At 43.8% G+C, this 23,092-nt stretch overlaps 1 protein-coding gene across 1 annotated transcript in view; it reads left to right on the top strand.

The window, feature by feature from the left end:
* The first annotated feature begins 1,861 nt into the window (after positions 1–1,861).
* lzts2a (leucine zipper, putative tumor suppressor 2a) overlaps positions 1,862–23,092 on the top strand; it is a 179,309-nt gene continuing 158,078 nt past the window's right edge. Inside the window, exon 1 of the mRNA XM_048609087.1 lies at positions 1,862–2,113. The gene's annotated coding sequence lies outside the window, so the exon portion shown is untranslated. The remainder of the gene's footprint in view (positions 2,114–23,092) is intronic.

A 23,092-nucleotide genomic window follows, 5' to 3' on the forward strand; every position in this document is an offset into this window, starting at 1 on the left:
CCCCTTGAGAAGGTGGTGGTGAGCTGCCTTCTTGAGCCGCTGCAGTCCACGTAGACCCACAATATTGACAGGGAGAGAATTCCAGGATTTTGACACAGCAACACTGAAGGAACAGCAATATATCTCCAAGTCAGGATGGTGAGTGGCTTGGAGGGGAACTTGCAGGGGGTGGTGTTCCCATGTATCTGCTGCCCTTGTCCTTCTAGATGGAAGTGGTCATGGGTTTGGAAGGTGCTTTCAGAGGATCTTTGGTGAATTTCTGCCGTGCATCATGTAGATGGCACACGCTGCTGCTACTGAGCATTGGTGGTGGAGGGAGTGGATGTTTGTGGATGTGGTGCCAATCAAGCAGGAGCTGCTTTGTCCTGGATGGTGTCGAGCTTTTTGAGTGTTGTTGGGGCTGCACCCATCCAGGCAAATGGGGAGTATTCCATCACACTCCTGACTTGTGTCTTGTAGATGGTGGACAAGCTTTGGGGAGTCAGGAGATGAGTTACTCGCCACAGAATTCCTAGACTCTGACCTGCTCTTTCAGCCTGTTTTTTTAAAAATTCATTAATGGGATGAGGACATCACTGGCTAGGTAGCATTTATTGCCCATCCCTAATTGCCAAGAGGGCAGTTAAGAGTCAACCACATTGCTGTGGGTCTGGAGTCACATGTAGGCTACACCAGGTAAGGATGGCAGATTCCTTCCCTAAAGGACATTAGTGAACCAGATGGGTTTTTCCTGACAATCAACAATGGATCCATGGTTATTATTAGATTTTTAATTCCAGATATTTATTGAATTCAAATTCCACCATCTGCCGTGGCGGGATTCAAACCCGGGTCCCCAGAACATTATCTGGGTCTCTAGATTAACAGTCCAGCGATAATACCACTCGGCCATCACCTCCCCTGTTTATGTGGTGAGTCCAGTTGCGTTTCTGGTCCATGATAATGCCCAGAATGTTGCTAGTGGATATGGAGGTAGACAACCTTTGCAGATGACCCGAAGAGTTTTGTTAACCAAAGTTATGAAGCGATATGAGTCAAAGGCAGCAATGTCGATTTAGCTTCCGTATCAGACACTATTTGACTGAATAAAGGAAGAGGTTTGTGGAATAAGTGTCCAACTTTGCCCCGTCCCACCTTCAAACCTCCTCAAAACCTATCCCTTTGACCAAATGTTCAGTCTCTTGTCCAGCACCTTGTCACCTGATTCAGTGTGGGATTTGACCTTGAATAGCCCTGTGCAGCCTCAGGAACTGCACTAAAGGCTGCTATATCAATGCAGGGAGGTCTTGTTGCTGACAGTCCGCCTGTGACACCATCTCCCAAACATTTTGTCCATGGGGATCTGAGAAGTGGCTGTCACTCCAAATCCATTCAACCGCGACTTTTGCCTGTCAAGACATAAACCAGAATGATCCATTTCCCCTACCCCCAGCACCTTGCTCCCCACCCTCCCGAGGGCCACAATTCTTGTTCACTTCAGTACAACATCTCGCCACTGAGGTAGGAGAAATAAACAGTTGTGGGTCAATCTGTTAGGGCCAAGTGAAGGGAAAAAAGCTGACGTATTTATTTATTGTTTGAAAAGAATCATCTTCGTTTCAGCATTTTTTTTAAAACGTTGGATTCAGTCTCCATTATTGCAAACTCCTTAATGTTGATGTGTCAAGTTTTGAACATGAAACAGAGGGTGGGATTCAGCAACTGAACCAAAGCAGAACAGAACCACAGGTTTCAGGGATCCAGGCGCTTAAGGAAGCACAGACTGATCATGACTGATAATTTCCCAAGGCAGCAGCTATCAGGTTTCTCCAATATCCCTCCCCTGCCCTCCCCTTCCAGAGGAAAAAGGGGTTGGACTCTGACAAGCAAATGCTGTTACTGACAGATGCAAAAGGGAACTGAGGAAGTTCTACGTGTTTGTCATCGGCCCTTTTTCTCCCCACTCTGTGTGTGCAAACAGAAACATGCTGGCTGGCTCTAGCGGAGTAAATGTGTGGGGCTAGAGAGAGGGGAACACAGGAGAGAGGGGGAGAGAGAGAGAAATTTGAACTGACTTTGAAAGCGGCTCGTTGGATCGCAACTGAAAGTGGGGGAGAGGGCGAGTCGATAGACGGTGAGTGTGGTTTAAGTACGGGTCGATACTGCTTGTTGTTTTCTCTGTTGTAAAACTACCCAATTCTCCCTCCAGGCCCTGATATGTGTCTGTGGGGAAGAGAGAGAGAGAGTGAGAGAGAAATGACAATTATCCTGGAACTGGGAGAAACAGCTATTTAACAATCATATGCATTAGTCAAGCCTACTTATATTGTTGTACAAGACCTAGAGTAAAAGTTCATTATCTCTCTCCAAGCCCAGTTTATTTCTGCTGGAATGGAGTCTCTTAATTGCTTGGTTGGCGTGGTGTGTAATCTGAGGGGCAGTTTTGCTTTCAGACCACTGCTAACATGCTCCTGGCTAGATTCTCACCCCTGAAGAGGAGAGAGAGAAATTTCCAGAGGTACAGAATAAACTCTTTGTTGAAAAACAAGAAAGAAACACGTTTTTTCTCTTTCTGTTGAGAGTTTCTGCTGAGCTGGATTCCAAGGTTATGTTTTTAGCTCCTACATAAATTTCTAAATTTTTGTTTTTGCTGGTCGTGTTTTCTTTTTCTTCCGGTAATAACTTAATACATAAAACACGAAACTGGCGAGTAAATTGAATCTGCGTTATTAATAATGTGTTTGGTGCTGTTGTGGTAGACTTTAATCCCCCAGACGTGAAGGGAAAGACCTTGGTGTACATTTCTGGGTAATGTTTCCTGTAAAGTGGAAATGTACAGATATTCTTGATGTCGGTCTCTGTATAACAGCAGCCTTTTTTTATTGGCCTTTGGTCTCGGGGGTGGGGGAGCTGTGTTCAAGGTGGTCTGACCACATCCCCTACCCCTTGCAGTTTGAAAACATTTTTAATTGCTGCACCCCTCATTAAATCAGAGGGACTTGTTTATTGCTGAGATGTTTGCAGGTTGGGAGGTGCCTGTTAATATTCGTCAAATCTAAAGAAGTTGGTATGAATTGACTGCCTCTCCTATATGTGTGTGTCAGCTGGGGCACAGTGGGTGACTCTCACACTCTTGAGTCACAAAATTGAGGGTTCGAGTATCCCTGCAGGATGCCACAGTCGAGACCAACGCTCGGGTGCCAATGTTTGGATGAGACATTGAGCTATGGTACCGCCTGCCCTCTCAGATGGACAGTAAAGGATTGAGGCAGATTTCGAACAACAACAAGGCCGTGTTCACCAGTGTCCTGGCCAATGTTCATGCCTTATATCGGATTATCTGGTCATTATCACACTGTCATTTGGGTGCCACATTACCTTAATACAACAATAACTGCGAGAGGAGTACTTTAATTGCATACAGTGCTTCTGAGAATGCCCACTGGTTGTGAAAGGTGCTATACAAATGAAATGTACATAAATAGGAGCAGACCATATGTGCCTGAGTCTGTAAGGCCGATAAGTTTCTTGCCGAATGTTCCCCACAGCTCAATTTTCCTGCCCCATTTCTGCCAAACCTCTTTTATCCCCTAATGCTCATGTCCCAAAGACTATATCATTTGTCCACAGCTTACAGGATCCAGACTTTCAAATACTTGCAACCCTCTAAATCCTTCCCACACCTCAGCCCTAGATAGCTGACTCCTTATCTTAAGACTATGATCTGTAGCTTCAGACTTTCCAGGCGGGAGAAACAGTATCTCAGGATCACTGCTTCTTTATTAAACATGGGAATATACAGGCCCAAACTAACTTGATTGTTCCTCATAGCCCAGCACTCTTGTCCCAGGCATCAATCTGTTGAACCTTTGCATCCACTCCAATGCAAGCGTATCCCTCTTAGGTAAGTTGACCAAAACTGTACCTTGTACTTCCAGGTATAGGCTTTTACCACTGTATATAATTGGAGCAAGATGTTCTTACTGTTACTTGGGGTGGCATAGTGGCTCAGTGGTTAGCACTGCTGCCCCAGGGACCCAGGTTCAATTCCACCCTCGGGCGACTGTCTGTGTGAAGTTTGCACATGCTCCCCGTGTCTGCATGCGTTTCCTCTGGGTGCTCTGGTTTCCTCCGGGTGCTCTGGTTTCCTCCCACAGTCCAAAGATGTGCAGGCTAGGTGGATTGACCATGCTAAATTGCCCATAGTGTCCAGGGATGTGTAGGTTAAGTGAATTGGCCATGGGAAATGCAGGGTTTCAGGGGTTTGGGTGGAATGCTCTTTTGAGGGTAGGTATGGACTTGATGGGCTGAATGGCCTGCTTTCAAACTATAGGGATTGTAATATAATATTCCAATTCCTATGAAGAGAAAGCAAACAGTTCAGCTTTCCAGTTGCCTGCATGCTAATGTTCTATGACTCATGTAAAAGGATCTCCAAATCCCTCTCAGATCAACATTTACTACTCTGTTTCAAAAATTTGCTGCTCCTTCATTCCTACTACCAAGCTAGAGAATTCGCCTTTTCCCGGATTATACCCCATCTGCCACTGCCTTGTGGAATAATCCTGTCACTATCCCACTGCAGCCTTTTTGTGTCTTGCACATCGCTTCCTACCCAGCTAGCTTCATTTTATTAGCAAACATCATATAATTAAGCCTTTATATTATCAGCAAAATTATATTTGGTCCCTTGTGTAGGTTGTATGGTTAAATAGCTAAGACCCAAACAATGATCCTCGCGCCCCAGTAGTTACATCCTGCCACCCTGAAAATGATCCATTTATTCCTACTGTCTGTTTTCTGTCCTTTAACCAATCCTCAATCTATGTTAATGCGTTGGAGACTAAATAAAAACCAACAGTTCTGAGGAAGGGTCACCGGACCCGAAACGTTAACTCTGATCTTTTCTTCACAGATGCTGCCAGACCTGCTGAGCTTTTCCAGCAACTTTGTTTTTGTTGTTGTGAATAAGTTGGAGGTTGGTTAGTTCAGTTGGCTGGACACCAGCTGGTTTGTGATGCCAACAGTATGGGTTCAGTTCTCTCACCAGCTGAGGTTACCATGAAGGACTCTCCTTCTCAACCTCTCCCCTTGCCTGAGGCATGGTGACCCTCGGGTTAAACCACCCCCAGTGAGATGCCAACAGGCCTAGTAGGACTATGGTGACTTGCATTTGGTTCTAGGTAAGGAACACCAAGGCAGAATAGCAACCATTTGTGTGGTTGTTATTGAATACCTTCTGAAAAATATATAACATTGACTGGTTCTCCCATATCCGCCCTTTTAGTTATATCCTGAACAATCTCTTGTAGATTCGTGCTACAAAACTTTACTTTCATAAAACCATACGTCCATCTAATTATACTGGTTTATTTCCCCTAAATGTTTAACTGCCTTTAGTAAAGATATGGAGGTAATGGGGTGGACAAATTCAGAAATCATGCGATGCCAGGTTATAGTCATACAGGTTTTCCTGAAATCCAAAAGCTTGTGATTTCAAATAAACCTGTTGTACTATAACCTGGTGTCATGTGACTTCTGACCTTGCGCTAGTAATATATGCTAAACTTGTTCCTCCTACTGATGCAGGATACCTGGTCTGCATTTCACCATTCTGCCACTCCTTTCTTGTACTTTTGACGTGCCCTCATGTAAGGGGGATGGGCTGTTAGTTTAATTAGCAAATTAATCTAAACTGAGAATTTGGAAATGGCAATTCACGAAACCGAGTCTGAAAATGTTGTGGTTCAGGCTGACATTAATAATCCCAGAGCACTATTCAGAGAAGGAAACTTTAATTCTTCCAACGTTCCTCATTGAAATATTGCTGCCAGAAAAGATTAACTGATCATCCAATGCATTGCTGCTTGTAGTATCGTTGTGTAGAATAGCTACCATGCTTGCCTATGTAATAATTGTTTGAAGATGTTTTGAGATGAGATCGTGTATAATCAGTGTAAGTACCTCCTCCTGGTGTTGAGCATTATATTGTGCAATGCTGTTAAGGTGTCCCTTTTTAAAATAACAAAGCCTCCTTGTCACTAAGTAAACAGAGACTATAGAGGCAAGTTTAACCTCCCATAGACAGGTTGGCTCTGATTATGAGCTGACATTTATAAATACTTTTGAAGTTCAACAGCAATTTTGATTGCGACGCAGAGCAGAAACAGGATTAAACCATTCAGTCCATCATGCTAAATCTGTCATTCAGTTACGTTATAGCTGAGCTGAGTTGTGGTTGAAGAGAAAAGGTGATTTGATTCAATCTTTAGGAATACACCAGTCTTGTCAGGTCTACACAGAGTTTGAAAATAATTTGTTGGAAGCACCAGAAGCCTTTTCAGCTGAATGCTAAACACCAGCTATACTTTTATACACTTTTCCACATTCCATGCCCAACGTTTCATCATTTCATTTCGCCTACAGAAAATGGAAGAACAAGGTTTTTACCATGGGTAACCCCATTTAATCTGCACAATACCCGGCAATTTTTTTTTAAGCACAACCAATTCACCTAAACTGCACATCCCTGGACACTATGGGCAATTTAGCATGGCCAATTCACCTAGCCTGCACATCTTTGGACTGTGGGAGGAAACCAGAGCACCCAGAGGAAACCCACACAGACAGTTGCCTGAGGGTGGAATCAAACCTGGGTCCCTGGTGCGATGAGGTAGCAGTGCTAACCACTGAGCCACCGTGCCGCCTATAAGACTTAAACTTTGGAATATACTACATTGATCAGCATAGAGTTAATGGTAGATAATTAGGAAATGGCAGATGAAATGAACAAATAATTTGTTTGTTTCTTGTTATATGGAGTCATAGAGTAATACAGCATGGAAACAGGCCCTTTGGCCCAAACTGGTCTTGCTTACCATGGTGCCCACTCAGCTAGTTTCAATTTTCTGCATTTGGTCCATATCCCTCCAAACCCTTCCCATCCATGTACCTATCCAAATAGTCTTTAAATGTTGCTATTGTACCTGCCTCAACCACTTTCTCTGGCGGCCCGCTCCATATACGCACCACTCTCTGCGTGAAGAAGTTGCCCCTCAGGTCCTTCTTAAATCTTTCCCCTCTCACCTTAAACCTATACCATCTAGTTTTCAATTCCTCATCCCTGGGAAAAAGACTCTTTGCATTCATCCTGTCTATGCCCCTCATGATTTTATACACCTCAATAAGGTCACCCCTTATTTTCCTATGTTCCAAGGAATAAAGTCCTTTCCTGGCCAACTTCTCCCTATAAACCGAGCCTACTAGTCCTGACAACATCCTGGTAAATCTTCTTTGCAAACTTTCCAGTTTAATTATGTCTTTCCTATAACTGGGTGACCAAAACTGTACACAATTCTCCAAGTGTGGCCTCACCAATGACTTATACAACTGTAACATAACGTCCCAGCTCCTATACTCAATGCCTTGACCGATGAAGGCCAGCATGCTAAATGCCTTCTTCACCACCCTGTCCACCTGTGACACCACTTTCAACAAACTATGTACTTGTACTCCTAGGTCCCTCTCTTCCACAACACTTCTCAGGACCTTACCATTTACTGTATAAGTCCTACCTTGGTTTGACTTTCCAAAGTGTATTACCTCGCACTTATCTGTATTGAATTGCATTCACCAATCCTCAGCCCACTTCCCCCATGTGATCAAGATGCCTCAGTAGTTTTTGATAATCTTCCCAATGTCAGATGTTGGCTAATTTGTCTAAAGTAACAGTCATAGAGTCATACAGGATAGAAACAGACTTGCTGGTCCAACCAGTCCATGCCAACCATGTTCCCAAACTGAACTAGTTCCACATAGAGTCATAGAGACATACAACACTGAAACAGACCCTTAAGTCCAACACATCCGCACCAACCAGATACCCTAAATTAATCTAGCCTCGTTTACCTATGTTTGGCAAACATTTCTTATTCATGAATTTGTCCAAATGTCTTTTAAACACTGTAACTGTGCCAGTATCCTCCACTTCCTCTGGAAGTTCATTCCGCACATGAAACACTCTGTACAATAAAAGAAAAACTTGCCTCTCATGTACTTTTAAAATATTTGTCCTTTCACCTTAAAAATATGCCCCTAGTCTTGAAATTCCCCATCCAGGGAAAAGACACCTGCCATTCACCTTATCTATACCCCTCATGATTTTTTTTTGTCCCTTTGTTTTGGTGTCCTGTCCTTATTGAATTAGGGTGTTGGTTGTTTTCTGATACTGTGCAATTTATCCACAAACTGGGGGTTTCTGGAACTTTACTATCAGTGCATCTGCTGTCTCTTCTTTTACAATCCTAGGATGCAACTCATTAGGTCCAGGGCATTTATTGACCTTTTTCCTCATTAGTTCCCCTGGTACTTTTTTTTTTGAAGTGATAATAATTGTATGTATTTGTTTACTTGGTTTAGTTACTTGATTAATAGCATTCCAAAAGTACTAAAATAAATTTACTATGAAGACTGCAAAATATTTGTTCACGCCTCTGCTGTTCCCTGGTTGCCATTATTATTTTCCCAGCCTCATTCTCTAAACGTTCACTTTGGCCTCTCTTTTTTTATATATTTAAAAAAGCTCTTGCTGTTTGTTTTTATATTATTTGCTAGTTTGACCTCAATTTATATTCTCCCACTTTATTTATTTTTTGATCATTGTTTGTTGGTTTTTTAAAGCTTTTCTGATCCTTTGATTTCCCACTAATCTTTGCCACATTTGTAAATGTTTTTTTTCTTTCAATTTGACACTACCCTTAATGTTCTTGATTTTACATAGATGGCTTATCCCCTTCCCGAACTTCTTCCTCAACAGTGATATATCTTTGTAGGTCATGAAGGATTTTCTTAAACATCTGCCATTGGTCCTCAGTTGTTTTTGCTGCTAAATCCCTTTCCCAATCCACTCCAACTGGCTCTGCGCTCATTCCTGTGAAATTACACCTATTTAAGTACAATACAATTCTACCATGTTATGGTCACTGCTCCCTAGGGGATCATGTATTGAAGCTGCCTCATTGCACATTACCAAATCTACAATAGCCTGACCCCTAGTTGGATCCACAACATATTATTCTAGGAAACTGCCCCAAATGCACTCTATAAATTCTTTCACATGTTAACTGTTATCAGTTTGATTTTCCCCATATACACATTGATAAAATGATTATTGAGCTGCCCTTTTTACATATGTCATTATTTCATGATTTGTTCTCTGTCCTGAAGTGGGACTTGAACCTGGAGTTTCTGGTTCTGAGTGTGGGTGTGTTAACCACTGTGCCAAAAGTGCGCATTTCTATGACTGAGCAGAGTCGATTTAATTGAACATTAAATGAGTCCTTGTTCCCACTCTAGTCTTGAAGTTTAAAAACAATATCACATTAATGAAAAGACATTTGACGCAGTTTGGTTACTTCTTGACAACAAAAACAGTGACATATCCTACGCTGTATCAAAACCCATCTCTACTCATTGGCTTGTCGATGTCTTGAGGTAACCTTCAAGCAGCTGGACAGTCCTGGTGATATGAACAGATACAATTTGGATCCCACTGATACCATTCACACTTCTTGCTGCAGAAAGACAGCCAACACAATCAAAGATCCCTCCCAGCCCGGTTACAATCCCTTCCAACATCTTCTGTTGGGCAGAAAAGTCCGAAAGCTTAAACAGATTCAAGGACAGCTTCTTCCCTGCTGCTATTAGACTTCTGAACGGACCTCTCGAATTTTAAACTTAATGCTAATCTTGCACTTTGTGCACCTTCTCTGCAGCTGTGACATTGTATTCCTTGCTCTGTTCTGTTACCCTAATGCACTTTGTATGGTATGATCTGCCTGTACTGCACGCAAAGCAAAACTTTTCACTGTACCTAGTTACATGTGACAGTAATAAATCATATCAAATCAAATCAAATCAAATCTAGTTCCCAGAAGTATGAAGAGGCATTGTACTAGGAAGAATATGGAATGGCAACATGGAATATAAAACATGGTTCCTTTATCATTGTCATTATCATTGTCAAGCAGCTCTTCAACGTGGCTTAGAGGAGATTTGGAATTCTGAGCTTTACAAGAAGTGCAGAGAGTGTAAAGCAAAGAAGTTATGATGACCCTGATAAAACACTGTTTTGGCCCCAACCAGAGTATTGGCCCATGTATTTTAGGGAGAATCGATGTAATTGCTTTAGAAAGAAAGCAGAAAAGAAAGGGGAATTGGAGAATGTCAGTTCAGTAGCTAGATAGAAGCTGGAGTTATTCAGCATGGGGGCAGAGAAGGTTGAGAAGAGATTTGATTGAGGTGCTCAAAATAATGAAGGGTTCAGGTGAAGGACATGGGCAGAAACTGTTGCCATTCAGGGAAAGATTGCAAAGCAGAGGACACTGACATAAACTGAAAACCAGTGGGGACAGGGGGCAGGCTGTGTTTGATGGACTGTGCAGTTAAGATCTGGAATGCATTGAACAAGAGTCTGTGGAGGTAGAGTCAACTCTAGTGTTTAAAAGAGTATTGGAGTTTCAGAGAATCTCTACAGTGTGGAAAGAGGCCATTCAGCCCATCAGGTCTGCACTAACCTACCAAAGAGCAACCCAGATCCCAACTCTACCCCATATCTCCGCATTTGCCGTTGCCAATCCATCTAACCAACACATCCCTGGACACTATGGGCAGTTTCGCATGGCCAGTGCACTGGAATTAAAACACACAGTTCGGTCTCTGGGGAGAGAGTGGTACTAGCTGTACATACAGAAAGCTGCTGCAGATGTGATGGTCTGAATGGACTACAACTGCTTCAACATTAGCTCAGGATTTGTCACATCTTTCCTCTTTTCAATGTAATGGAGGACACATTGATGTATGAGATTGTTTAGACTCTCCTAGGCTGCGTTGCAAGATTCCATTGGGATTACCTAAGGACATAAGGCGAGAAAGGAGAATATCAAATCAAATTGTTAAAAATCTATGGTGTTTTCATATCTTGTTCTACTCCTCTGTCTTTGGAAGCCTAACTGAACAAGACATTGGTGAGGCCTTTTCTGGAGTACTGCATACTGTTCTGGTTGCCCTGCTATGGGAAGGATGTTATTAAAGTGGAGAGTACTCTGAAAAGATTTACCAGGATGTTACCGAGACCGGGGTTGGGGGGTGGTATTCCAGGAGAGTTGGATAGGCTGGGACTTTTTTTCCTTGGAGCGTAGGAGGCTGAGGGGTGACCTTATAGAGGTTTACAAAATCATGAGGAGCATAGATAGGGTCAATAGCCAAGGTCTTTTTCACAACACAAGAACTAGGAGCAGGAGTAGGCCGTCTAGCCCTTCGAGCCTGCTCCGCCATTCAATAAGATCATGGCTGATCCTTTCGTGGACTCAGATCCACTTACCCGCGTTCTCACCGTATCCCTTAATTCCTTTATTGTTCAAAAAAAATCTACCTTTTTTTTAAAAGCGTTTACTGAAGTAGCGTCAACTACTTCACTGGGCAAGGAATTCCATAGATTAACAACCCTCTGGGTGAAGAAATTCCTTCTCAGTTCAGTCCTAAATCTGCTCCCTCTAATCTTGAGGCTATGCCCTCTTGTCCTAGCTTCACCTGCTAGTGGAAACATCCTCTCTACTTCTATCTTATCTATTCCCTTCATAATTTTATATGTTTCTATAAGATTCCCCCTCAATCTTCTGAATTCCAATGAATATAATCCCAATCTACTCAGTCTCTCCTCATAAGCCAACCCCCTCAACTCTGGAATCAACCTAGTGAACCTCCTTTGCACCCCCTCCAGTGCCAGTACATCCTTTCTCAAGTAAGGAGACCAAAACTGCACACAGTACTCCAGGTGTGGCCTCACCAGGACCCTGTACAGCTGCAACATAACCTCTCTGCTTTTTATTTCAATCCCTTTAGCAATGAAGGACAAAATTCCATTTGCCTTCCTAATTACTTGTTGTACCTGCAGACCTACCTTCTGTGATTCATGCACAAGGACACCCAGGTCCCTCTGCATAGCAGCATGCTGCAACTTTTTACCATTCAAGTAATAATCCTTTTTACTATTACTCCTACCAAAATGTATGACTTCACATTTATTTACATTGTATTCCATCTGCCAGACCTTTGCCCACTCACTCAATGTATCTATGTTCCTCTGCAAAGTTTCACAGTCCTCTGCACACTTTGCTTTGCCACTCATCTTAGTGTCATCTGCAAACTTTGACACCCTACACCCTACAACTCCAAAGCATCTATATAAATTGTAAATAATTGCGGTCCCAACACCGATCCCTGAGGCACTGACTGCCAGCTAGAATAGCACTCATTTATCCCACTCTTTGCTTCCTGTTAGTCAACCAATCCTCTATCCATGCTAATACTTTACCCTTAAGCCATGCATCCTTATCTTATGCAGTAGCCTCTTGTGCGGCACCTTGTCGAAGGCCTTTTGGAAGTCTAGGTACACCACATCCACTGGGTCCCCGTTGTCCATCTCGCTCGTAATGTCTTCATAGAATTCCAAAAGATTTGTCAAGCATGACCTGCCCTTCATGAACCCATGCTGCGTCTGCCCAATGGGACAATTTCTATCAAGATGCCTTGCTATTTCTTCCTTGATAATAGACTCAAGCATCTTCCCCACTACAGAGGTTAAGCTAACTGGTCTATAATTCCCCATCTTTTGTCTACTTCCCTTTTTAAACAGTGGCGTCACATTTTCCCCAGGGTAGGGAGTCCAAAACTAGAGGGCATAGGTTTAAGGTGAGAGGGGAAAGATTTAAAAGGGACCTGAGGGGCAACTATCTTTTACACAGAGGTAGGTGCATATGTGGAATGAACCGCCAGAAGAAGAGATAAAAGTGAGTATAATTACAACATTTAAAACACATTTGGACAGGTACATGGATAGGAAAGGTTTGGAGGGATATGGGCCAAATGCAGGCAAATGGGACTAGTTCAGTTTAGGAAACCTGGTCAGCATGGACGAGATGGGTCTGTTTTCGTGCAGCATGACTTTATAAGCCCTACCTGCCCTGATTACTGATCAACTAATTCTGATTGGCACAAGTCAGGATTGTGATGGAATACTCCCCACTTGCCTGGATGAGTGCAGCCCCAACAACACTCAAGAAACTTGACACCATCCAGGACAAAGCAGCCCCCACTTGATTGGCACCACATCCACAAGCATCCACTCCCTCCACCACCGACACTCAGGAGCAGCAGTGTGTACTATCTACAAGATGCACTGCAGAAATTCACCAAAGATCCTCAGACAGCACCTTCCAAACCCACGACCACTTCCATCTAGAAGGACAAGGGCAGCAGACATATGGGAATACCACCCCCTGCAAGTTCCCCTCCAAGCCACTCTCCGCCCTGACTTGGAAATATATCGTCGTTCCTTTGGTGTCGCTGGCTCAAAATCCTGCAATTCCCTCCCTAAGGGCATTGTGGGTCTATGTGGACCACAGTAGGAGGACAGCAGCGGTTCAAGAAGGCAGCTCACCACCACCTTCTCAAGGGCAACTAGGGATGGGTAATTAATGCTGGACCAGCCAGCAACGCCCATGTCCCTTGAAGGAGTTAAAAAGAAAAGAAACATTGTGCCATGTTATGGTGGCAAGTGCGACGCATTGTCAACGGGCGATGCATTCATTATTGACGTCTGGGATGGGGTGACAGTCACTTCACACCAGAGCTGGGCATCAGGTGTAGGAAAGCCTGCCCTATTCAAATTGTCAGTAGGGACACAGGTATTCTGTCTATTGAACAGAGGTGCAAGGAGCAGCTGAATTGATCCATCAAGATGGGCTGAATGGCCTTCTTCATCTGATAATTTTCTTCTGATCTCCTACACAACCTGGTAGATTCATTGAGTCGGGAAGTAAACATTGAGCTGAAAAAGACTTTCAGACAATTAAGTGTCCCTGTTACGAAAACAGCAGTGCTTTTATTGAGTGTTTTGCCAAAGATTTGCAAGAGGCTTTTATTTGACTTTCCCACACGTTAAGGGATGATAAATCTGATACTTACTGATTAACATTGATCTAGCTCTCGCTCAGTTATAGCTCTCCTACCACCACCCTTTAATAATCTCAACAACACAAGCAGATGGCAAGCACATGCAGTTTTTTTTTTGCTGCTGCCAATTTTCTAGCCATGTACGATATTACCGCGCCATTAATTTGTGCTATGGAGCTGGACAGTATCTTGCTTGCCCACAAATCAGGAGCGCAAATCGACCGGTGATGCTACACACAAAATCTTTGTTCGAAAGTGAATCCAAGGATGGTGTTTTGTGTCTACAACACCCCATCATTCACCAATGACCCCATTACTCTGCACTTCCCAGCTAGATTTTGACTGATGGCTGATAAATTTAAAATTACTTGACTATATTGCTGAAAAGCGAGATGGACTGATCATTGATCTTCATGTTGCAAAGTAGTGGGATTCTTGTTTTGTGGCACATGGTTGTAATGTTCATTTGGAAAGCAGTAACTGTATTTCTCATTCACTCAGTATTCAGGGATTCTGTGAGATGTAATAGAAAGTTTATATCCTTTATTTATATCTTATATCTCTTCAGTTCTTCTAAATAGGGATGCTTAAGTGTCCCTGCTATTAATTAATAAGGAGGGAGGCAATGGCTTTGTGGCATTATTGCTTGACTGTTAATCCAGAGACCCAGGTAACATTCTGGAGACCTGGGTTCAAATCACAGCATGGCAGATGGTGGAATTTGAATACAATAAGAATCCAGAATTAAGGGTCTAATGATGACTGTGAATCCATTATCGAATGTAATCATAAGCCAGCTGGTTCACTAATGTCCTTTAGGGAAGGAAACTGCCATCCTTACCTGGTCTGGCCTACATGTGACTCCAGACCCACAGCAATGTGGTTGATTGTTAATGATTAACAATGGGCAATAAACACTGACCTAACCAGTGATACCCACATCCTGTGAATGAACGAATTAAAAAACATCGTTCCATCATTCGTTTTTTCGTCCTTCAGGCCCGAAACTTTGCAAGTCCTATCCGAAATCTCACTGCATCTCTTTTCTCTTTCCTTCACTCTCTCTCTCTCTGTTCTCTCTCTCCTCCTTACAACCTTCACCGGGCAGTTGGTCACCTGCCCCCATATCCCCCTTGTGTGACCTGGTGCCAAAACAATGAAACTTCTAGGGGATATTCTGTAATATTAACAGTGTGACATATGTATAAGTTGATTTGTATGTGTTTGCATGTGCACCAACATGCAAATATAGAGATGGATACACAAAGAGCAACCAAATCCCACAGCGAGGGGATGGGGTTTGATATTGAGATGGATTCAGACTTGGCAACACCAACTGTGGTGTTGCTACCTTGCTCTGAAAAGGTAATATTGACTTAGCAGAATTACAGCTTCAGTACTCCTTTTGAGAAAAGATGTTTTTATTTAACAAAAAAAACTGCTGCAAATTCCACTTTTAATGGATGATGGCAAAATGCCTATTTTCCTTTTACAATTGAAATTAACGACTGGCAAAATTGCAGCAGTGAGTGGCTTTGAAATCTGTGAATGCAGACAATGCAATTTTTGTTTTCTGGCTGTAAAAACAGGCTTTCTACTATTTTCCAAGAGCAGGAAAGGTTGACCTTGCTGAATTATGATGAAGCATTATTATTTTTTTCTGTAAGAATGGTGAGTGTTGACAATATGACAGATTCAGTAATAATATTTTTTTTAAACTGGGGCTGGTACGTATTTGCAGGAAGAGTTTACAGAAGGGAATGGGATGGTGGTAAAGGAGAACGAAGTTGTGAGAGAACTGAGTATTACTTTGTCTGAGGGCTGGCACACATATACTGGACTGAACAGATTCTAACCACTTCTGCAAAACTAATGTGGAGAAGTTTGTGAGTTTCGGTGTGTGGCAATGGATAAGGCTGAATATACCCAGGTTTATTGACTGTCAGGCCGGTCTCAGCATTGAGGGGGCAGAGAGGAGGTATCTCATCACAGGAAGATAAGTCAGAACATTTTATTTTAGCCACTGTAACAAGGCGCTAATTTCCTCTGGTAAACATGGTTAACCACTTGACTGAAACAGTGCACAACAAAACCTAGTGCATGTTTTAGCATTTATCAGGCAAAAGGACAGTCCCATTTTAATAACGTAGAAACCCGTAAGCTGTTCGGCTCTTCGAGCTTCCTGCACCATTTGGTAGGATCGTGGCTGAACATCTGACTCAGTCCCCGGTCTCTGCTGTCCCCCCATAGTCTTTAATCTCTTTAGCCCTAAGAACTATACTAACTCCTTCCTGAAAACATTCAACATTTTGGTCTTAACCACTTTCTGTGACAGAGAATTCCACAGGCTCCCCACTCTCTGGGTGAAGACATTTCTCTCCATTTCCATCCTCAAAGCCCTCCTCCGTATCCTTAAATTGCAACCTCTGTTTCTGGACTTCCCAGTCACTGGGAACATCTGTTCTGTTTTTATCATGTCTAGTCTTGTTTAATTACATCTGCTAACATCGAAAGACCGAGCACTCTTGGACAAATCTCCTTTTACAGTTTATATGTCAGCCGTTATCTTTGTTTAAATTTGTGACCTGATTCTGGTCTCGTTGTCAGTTCATGCAATCAGATTAGATATATCATTGTAAAGCTTCACTTTGAGACTGGCTTAATGAAAAGGTGTGAGCATGACCATTGTGCATTATCCCACCTCATCCTTCTATCGACATGGTAGACCGTGATAGCCCTCTTCCCCATCTATTGCCCATCTGCACGGGCCTATATCAACAGGATTCACTCTTTACTATCAAGGTGTAGCAAGGGAATTGTCTGTAATGCATTCTTTTGCCAGTCCAGCTGCTACCTCCCCTCCCCAAGTCTTTAACCTTTAACCCTCTTAATTCACAGGAGCTCCACTTCATTATCCTTTTCTCAGACTCTCTGCTATCTGTGTTCTTCAGTTGTTTGTCTAATCCAGTCCTGGATAGGCCATGATTTTTCCCAGTTAAGCACGAGGAAGACAACAGCCACTGTCTTTGACCTCTGCCACAAACTCCATTCTCCAACAACAAATTCCACCGCCTCCCTCTCACTATCTCGGGCTAATCCAAACTCCTCGATCATGAGCTGAACTTCCAATTCCATAGCCTTCTCAAGGTGAATCACCTGTTTCCACCTCTAACAACATCCTCCTCTGCTTCTGCCCATCATCTGTAACTCTAATACTCTCTTGCCCTCCATAAACTTGTCCTCCTCAAACCCCTGCTGCTCATATTGCAACCAGCACCAGGTCTGCCTATTCTCTGTGTTTTAACTGGCCACCATTGGCTCCCTACCTAATGGGCAGCATGGTGGCTCAGTGGTTAGCATTGCCACCTCACAACAGCAGGGTCCTAGGTTCAATTCCACCCTCAGGTGACTGTCTGTGTGGAGTTTGCACATTCTCCCCATGTCTGTGTGGGTTCCCTCTGGGTGCTCCAGTTTCCTCCCACAGTCCAAAGGTGTGTAGGTTAGGGTGGATCGGCCATGGGAAACTGCCTATAGTGTCCTGGGATGTGCAGGCTACGTAGATTAATCACGTGAAATGCAGGGTTACAGGGGTGGTGGTGGGATGCTCTTTGGAGAGGCAGTGTTGACTCGATGGGGGCTAAATTGCCTGTTTCTACACTGTTGGGGTTCTAGGATTCATTCAAACGCTCTGATTCCTTAGACTCTGTGTTCTTCCAACTCTGGGCCCTTTTGTGCATTCCCATTTCTAATGGGAACTGTATCCTTTTATCTGTCTAGGTCTTTGACTCTGGGATTTCCTCCTAAAATCCCTCTGCCACCTCCTGCTGAAAACATATTCACATCTGACCAAACTTGGAATGATCTTTCTGAGCTCTGTTTTAATTTGGAGTCTGTTCTAATTTGACGACAATCCATGGAATTGCTTTGGAAAGTTCCATTAGTTTGAGCTGCCATACAAATGTAATCTGTTGTTCCTTACTGCTTTCACTGTGTTACTCAAACTTACTTTAAATTGCACATGACAGGATTATGGTCCCATTCTGCACTAAATCCTATCAGGATCTAACATTTAGGATGGTACTGAGTCACTGGGACATTGGTCCCAAGTACTGCAAATGTTGGAGATCTGAAACAAAAGCAGAAATTGCTGGAGAAACTCAGTGGGTCTGGCAGCATCTGTGGAGAGAGAGAAACAGAGCTCACGTTTCGAGTCCAGTGACCCTTCTTCAGAACTGCATTTGAATTTGGGAATCCTTGTCCACGAATCTTAAGCTAATGTCCAGGTTCAGAGGGTAATAGGGAAAGCAAAATGGCCTTTATTTCAAAGGGGATGGAGTATAAGAGTAGGGAGGTTTTGCTGAAACTATACAAGGCTATAGTCAGACCACAGCTGGAATGCTGTAAACAGCTTTGGACCTGTTATCCAAGGAAAGATATACTGGCATTGGAGGTAGTCCAGAGAAGGTTCACTATGCTGATCCCAGGTATGGATGGACTGTGTTGAGGTTGAGTAGAATGGGGCCTGTACTTGTTGGAATGTAGAAAAATGAGAGGTGGCCTTAAAACACACAATTCTTTGGGTTCAAACTTCTAGATGTGGAAAGATTGGTTTTTCTTGTTGAAAAGTCCAGGACCAGAGGGTATAATCTCAGAATAAGGGTCACGCATTGTAAGACTGAGGGGAGGAATTTCTTCTCCGAGGGGATGTGGAATTCTTTACCGCAAAGGGCTTTCGAGGCTGACATAGGCAAATGTTTAAATAGTAAAGGAGAAGAAATTCCTCCCCTCAGTCAGGTGAGGAATGCTGGCGGAGATAGTAGGAACTGCCGATGCTGGAGTCTGACATAGTTTGTTTTGGATTTCCAGCATCTGCAGCTCTCCATTTCATTCCAGGGAACGGAGAGTTATGGGGTAAAGGGAGGAAAGTGGACTTGAGGATTTATCAACCCAGATTTGATGGGCTGAATGGCCTACTTCTGCTTGTGTGTCACATGGTGTTTGTATCTGAACCTGACCCTGTCCTCGAACAACAATCAGGTACAAGTGGGAGCCTGCTCTGTTTTTCCATTTGGCTCAGGGCCTTACCTGGACCTGGCTGTGATCAGTCTATCCAGCAGGGTATGATGCCGCCTGGCCTGCTGTGTTCCTCCAGCGCCACACCTAGTTATCTCAGACTCCAGCATCGGCAGTTTCTACTATCCCTGAGGGTGTGGCGTTGGCTCTGTGAGTGGCTGAGGAAAATGGAGTGTTTTTTTTGGGAGTTGGTGAAGTGCCCAACGCTGTCCTGGGAGGCAGATCCAACACCAGCAGCACAGGCACTGCTCCTGCACTGGTGGGCACACACTGCCATTCACACACTGGTGTGACAATGGGCTGTGTGAACACAGGACACATTGTGTGTGCTAGCTGTGCCTCTGCACTTCTCGCCATGTTGCAGCTTTGTAAGACTTTGGTTAGGCCGCACTTAAGAGTACTGCATTCAATTCTGATGCCACGCGACGGGAAGGATGTGGAGGCTTTGGAGAGGGTGCAGAAGAGGTTTACCAAATGCTACCTGGATTAGAGGGCATGAGACATAAGGACAGGCTAGAAAAACTTGGGCTGTTTTCTCTGGAGCGGCAGAGACTGAGGGGAGACTTTGTAAGAATTTATAAAATTGAGATGCATAAGTAGGTTTGATGGTCAGAATCTTTTCCCCAGATTTGTAATGTCTGATACGAGAGAGCATGCATTTCAGGTGGGAGGGGCAAGTTTTTTTACGCAGAGAGTAGTTTGAGTCTGGAATGCGCTGCCAGGGGTGGTGATGGAGGCAGATACAACAGGGGCATTTAAGGGACTTTTAGATAGGCATACGAATATTCAAGGAATGGAGGGATATGGATCAATGGCAGGCAGAGGGATTAGTTTTATTTGGCATCATGTTTGGCACAACACTGTGGGCTGAAGGTCTAGTTCCTGTGCTGTACTGTTCTGTGTTCTATCCCCATCTGTCCTCGTCCCTCACAGGCATGTCTTGGAAGTAGGAAATGTGGCAGGGGATTTTACTGGCAATCACATGCAAATGATGGACAATTTATTCAAGATGTTTTTTTCTTTCTTTGTTTGATTTCAAAAATGCAGTCCCCAGTACAATCATCAAAAGGGACAACAAGTGGCTCAATGGAATCTGGCTTCTTTCTACAGTTAATTTTTTTTTGCTGAACTACCAATTGATTAACTTTGCAGCAAATTCTTTCTCCCATTTGATAAATTGTTTGATTCATTTAAGGGGGCTTGGTTAGCTGGATGGCTGGTTTGCAATGCCGACTGATGTTAACAGCACAGGTTCAATTCCCACATTGGCTGAGGTTACCATGAAGGACTCTCCTCCTCAGTCTCTTCCTGTGCCCTGAGGTGTGGTGACCCTCAGATTAAAGCACCACTAGTTATCTCTGTAATGAGAGAGCAGGGCTATGGTCTGAACAGATTATGGTGGCCTTAAGTAACTACTGCTTTAAGTTCTCCAACCTATTCACATTCCAATTTTTCCATTCTACTTTCTCTCTTACTTATTTTCCATTTACATGAGGAATAGGAATAAGCCACTCAGCCCCTTAAGCCTGTTCTATCACACCTGATCTGTACCTTCATCCACCTCTGTGGTTCTGTAGCCTATAATATCCTTACCTCATTCTCAACTTTTCCTTCTGCTTGTGCTTCTCTTTTCTACCTCTTATCCTTGAACAGAATCCAGTGCCAACTATCAGCTTTAACAAAAAATTGTTTAGCGGTACTAACTTAAACATTGCTAAAGAGAAACATAGAATCCCTACAGTGTGGCCATTCAGCCCACAGCAACCCTCTGAAAAGCATCCCACCCAGACCTGTGCCATCCCATCCCTGTAACACTGCATTTCCCATGGCTAACCCACCTATCCCTGGACACTGTGGGCATTTCAGCATGGCCAATCCATCCAACCTGCTCATCCAAGGGTTGTGGGAGGAAACCGGAGCACCCAGAGGAAACCCACGCTGACAGTCACCCAAAGGTGGAATTGGATCCAAGTCCCTGGTGCTGTGAGGCAGCAGTGCTAACCACTGAGCCACCGTGCCAGGCTAAAACAAGAAGTCCAAGTTATTTGTCTTTGCACTCAGCAGGAGTCGCGCTAAGTTAGAGTGTCAGCTTGGTTGTGGGGAGGTTGGGATGGAGAGTATGGATTCTTTTCACAGGATAACCCTAGTGGTTAGGTGTTGGACTCAGTCGTTATCCTGTCTGGCCCTCCAGACCCGAAACGTCAGCCTTCCTGCTCCTCTGCTGCTTGGCCTGCTGTGTTCATCCAGCTCTACACCTTGTTATCTCAGATTCTCCAGCATCTGCAGTTCCTACTATCTCTGAAACAATTTTCACCTCCAACTCTGTAGCAGCAGTTTTGCTTGCTGTACTTTATCTCTGCAGTGGGAGCTGTAGTGTTAAACGAGATTCTGAGCTACTCAGTTGGTGACAATGCCACCCAAGCTTGAGAAACCTAGCACTGATATGAAGGGTTGAATGGCCTCCTGCTGTGCTGTATTGATTCTGTAAATTATTGGCGGAGTTCCACACAGCGTATAGCTGCAGCCAATGCTATTCCTTCTCATTTTTCCTGTTTTAAACCACTGTTTGGTTTGGACGCTGGGATATTGAACTGCCAACTTTCCTTCGTTAATGTTAACTTTGTTTTTAAACAAAATACCCAACTCCCCAAGCTTGTTTGGCAGGAGTAGGGACGTGATAAGCGGTACTTCCCAGAGTTCTGTTGCCATGGTAATGATCGGTTTGAAGGAGGTGGGGAAGCTGGCATTTTGAAGCGACAATCCGATGTTATCAAACCGAGGTTAGTGACGGGCTGCAAACAAGTAGAGTGGTCCTCCAACATTGTTCTGGAAGCTTCTAGTTATTTTCTAATCTATACCTGTGCGGAGAAGTCATTAAACACCTCTGGAGCAGGTGGGGCTTGAGCGTGGGCCTCCTGGTTCAGAGGTAGGGACATTACGACCACACCACAAGATGCCTTTTATACTCCTTTGAGTTTGTTGTTTCCGTTTACAAATTTAAATATCCAAACCGATTGTTGACCTAATAGCTTCTTGCGGAAACCTGAGGTGAGATTTTTCACAAGTTCTGGGAAAGGCCCATTGAACTAGAGAGGATAGGTTGGTCAGGCCACTGTGCTTGAGTCCATTGGAGCGTAGAAAAGAGGTGATTTTGTTAAAGCTTTCAAAAGCCCGAAGGGGATTTGACAAGGGTGGATGCTTGAAGCATGTCTCCCCTTATAGGAGGAGCTAGAATCAGGTGACTTGAGGTCTCCATATTGATTTGCACAACTTAACTGCAATTCAGAAGGTGTAACACCTGTCCCTCTTTCTCCTCCCTCCTCAGTATCTTCCAGGTGAAGCAGTTCTTTACCTGCATTTCACACAAATCTCGTCTACTGCATTCACTGCTCACAATGTGGTCTCCTCTACATTGGGGAAACGAAGCATAGACTGGGTGACCACTTCACAGAACACTGGCATTTTGTCCACAAAAAAGACCCTGAACTTCCAGTTGCCTGCCACTTCAACACACCACCCTGTTCCCTGGCCAACATCTCTGCCTCAGGCTTGCTGCAGTGATCCAGCAAAGCTCAGCACAAGCTGGAAGAACAACATCTCGTTTTCTGCCTCGGGACCCTGCAGCCTTCACAATTCAATATCGAGTTCAATAACTTTAGGGCTTGAGCTCTCCCATGACCTTACTCCAACCCCCACATATCAAGAACAAAACCAAAGTTGCTGGAAAAGCTCTGCAGGTCTGGCAGCATCTGTGAAGGAGAAAACAGTGTTAACGTTTCGGGTCCGGTGACCCTTCCTCAGAACTCACATATCAAGCCTTGTTGTCACATAATCTGCTATTACTGGCTAACAATAGGTTGTGTGTAACAGTCCCCACTAACAGCTATTTACCCTCCCAGCTAGATTGTTATCCACTCCATTGTCTGTCCAAGTGCTTTTCTCTCTCTCTGGGCTCTATCCTCACCTATCGTTTACTCCTTACACCTAGCTACAGAGATAGTAGGAACTGCAGATGCTGGAAAATCTG

The sequence above is a fragment of the Rhincodon typus genome, chromosome 20, assembly GCF_021869965.1.
Source record: "Rhincodon typus isolate 14 chromosome 20, sRhiTyp1.1, whole genome shotgun sequence".
Lineage (NCBI taxonomy): Eukaryota > Metazoa > Chordata > Chondrichthyes > Orectolobiformes > Rhincodontidae > Rhincodon > Rhincodon typus.